The 2,935-nt window shown below is 31.4% G+C and overlaps 1 pseudogene; it reads left to right on the top strand.

Annotated features, from left to right (window-relative positions):
- Positions 1-1,390: 1,390 nt before the first annotated feature.
- LOC141512222 (transcription initiation factor TFIID subunit 7-like) lies at positions 1,391-2,051 on the top strand (annotated as a pseudogene).
- The last annotated feature ends 884 nt before the right edge of the window (positions 2,052-2,935 follow it).

Genomic DNA, 2,935 nt, shown 5'->3' with positions numbered 1-2,935 from the left:
CTTTGATTTACAGCCTCATGAGTAATCAGAAATCCTGTGCATAGCAATATCTGCCTGGAATCTTCAGTGGTAAATGGAGCCTGCTTAATTTAGTCTTGTATAGTTGTAAAAGACTAGCTTCTCCTATCTCATTGTATATCTGAAGAATTACATGAATTGATGCCAAGCAAAGTGAGCAGAACCAAGAGAACATTGTGCACATTAACCACAACATTGTGAGTTGATCAACTACAATGGAACAACAATTCAGAGATCTTGAACATCCCGGGAAGATGGCTATGGAAAATGCCAACCACATCCAGAGGAAAATGAAAAAAAAAACAGAATCTGAATGGGTACCATGTTCAATTTTTAAAAATTTCATTAATATTTTTCCTTCCTATCCAATGGTTTTCTTTCTTTTTCCTTAGTCCTAAATCCTTATACACAAAATGACTAATATATAATAATGTTAAACACAAAAACACATGTAGAACTTTTATCAGATTGTTTGCCACTACAAAACAGCTCACAAAGTTATTGTTAATATGCACAGCATCCCTTTCCAACTACACAAGTCTAAAATAAGATAAGAAGGAAGAGTGGTTGAAAAATGGGTAACAAATATGCAAGTGGATGGATGTTGAAAAAATTCTGTATCAATCAGAACAATAAAATAATATATCAGTAAAAACTTCCTTAAGTTATAAATCATACATAATTTGGTTATATTTACAGAGTTAGTTTGTTGAAAAAGGTTATTTTTGCAGTTTTAAGAGGGGAAGGGAAAGAAAATTACCATGGATCTTTGTTTAATTTTGTTTTTGAGTTTGTTTTATTTTGTTGGTTTTGTAGGGGTTTTTTGTATGAATGAGTATCTGACCATTTTTAGCATGCTACCAATAAATATTGTAATTTGATTAATTTGCTTGAAAACTTTGTTTCTTGAAACTTCAGACTTAACTAATGGTAAAAAAAAAAAAAAAACCTCAACCTAATATTCTATTCCTTTGACATCTCAATCCCCTGGAGTAGAAATACAATTGACACATCATAAGAGTGAACCATGAGAAAAATATGTTTCCACACCTTGCTTGAAATGAAGTTTTTCATTTGCATTCTCTGCAGTCCTAATTTATTTCTTACTTTATAATCCTTGCCTTGGCATTATCAGTGCTGACCCTTATATATTTTCCCTTCTATGAGTATTATTTGCCTATGCCCCATGCTAATTTCACTCTTATTATATTCAGTCTGAGCCCAACTCACTCTAACTACTTTTCATCTGTTTAAGTCTTTTGACCTGCATAGGCATGCCAATTCAACTAAATATTCATGATTGCTCCTATAGTCTCTTGTTGCTTAAGTCTGGTTGGATAGTGCCCTGTTAGCTGATCTATCCTGAATTACAAAATCCTTGAAAACCATAGATAAAAAAGAACAGATATCTGCTAGACACTTGTGCACAATGTAGATGGGGAATGTTACCTACTTCAGAAAGAACAAATTGCCACTACTGATCCAAAAACAAGTAAGGAAAAAAAAAAGATAAAGACAGGAAGAGAAAATTCATCTGGAACAACAGTATCACTTTACCACTAAAGAATATAAGAAAAAGAAGGTTTTCTAAGACAACCAACATTGAATCACCATGTATGGAAAAAAAAGTAAAAATGTTTCTCAATATAAAGGTGGAAGCTGTCAGTACCCTATGGAAGGTAATTGCAGATGAAACAAAAGAAACATACAATCAGTTTTTCCATAATAGCAGAGCTAGAGATTATTTCTCCAGAAGTTAGTGGCCATATGTAGGGTCATGGTTCCTCAGAATATGATGAACTCCAGGTACATTTAATGATATTAGCAGCAGTAGTGAGGACAAAGTTGGAAAAAATCCTCATGTGGATGAAATTATAAATATCTTTAACACTGAGAAAGAGCTGAAGAGGAAATTATAAGACAAATTTAATGCTACTATAATTCTTACATTAATTCCAGGGATTTCCCTCCAATTTTTATTTTTTTTTACCTTACTAATGTTGATATTCAGCAGATTAATGAAGTTATTTTAAGTATATCAAAGTCTTTTTAGATAATAAGAGAGTGACGCGCTTTGACAACATTTAAGGCTACATTTTGTATCTCCTCTTCATAGTTGATAAAAGTGTTATTCTTTTTTCTAGTGTTTCATATAAATATATGAATATATAAGTGAATGTATAGTATGTAACATAATGTATAATATGTAATATAATATGTAAATATATAGTTTGGTCTTTTTTGTTTAACTCTTTGACAAATTTTGAATTTCATATAATGGGTTTCTAAGTTAATTCTTCATATGTTAATTTTTTTTTCATTTAGCTTCTATGAATATAGTGCTTTCTCAAGTTGCTCTATTAAATACATCTAGTTACCTGGATTAGCAGGGTAGAATATTATGATTTTTTTTGATCTTCAGAAATCCACTAAAGTGGGGGCAGTGATAAGGGGTATGATTGGAAGGCTGACTCCAAGTAAGTGGGGATTTTTCTATACTTAGGTAGTCAGAAGTGGTAGGATCAGATCAAGTACCAAGGAAACCTGTCTTGTTCTGGAACAAAAACTAATGGTGAAATATAGAACTGGCCTATTACATATACATTTCTAGCCTGTTTGTTTTCTTTCTGATGTCAATGGGAACATGATCAGATAATAAATTCATGGTGTTGGAATTTTTCCTATTCAAATAGAATTCAATTTCTAAAGTCATAGAATTTTTTATTTTCAAGATTATGTCAGAAGAAAAAAATTATCTAGTTCCTGATCTTTAAGACAATATTATATTTTGCCATTATACAAATGACAGCATTTGAAATTGGGAAACACGATGCAAGAAGACATTGTTTCTCTGTTAATGTGTTTTGTCACTCTATAAGAACTATAGTGATTTTTACTGTAGGACATCTCTAAAAAT

This window comes from Macrotis lagotis, chromosome 2, assembly GCF_037893015.1.
Source record: "Macrotis lagotis isolate mMagLag1 chromosome 2, bilby.v1.9.chrom.fasta, whole genome shotgun sequence".
Lineage (NCBI taxonomy): Eukaryota > Metazoa > Chordata > Mammalia > Peramelemorphia > Peramelidae > Macrotis > Macrotis lagotis.
The sequence above is the reverse complement of the archived record's forward strand: the minus strand, read 5'-3'. Positions and strand labels throughout refer to the sequence as shown.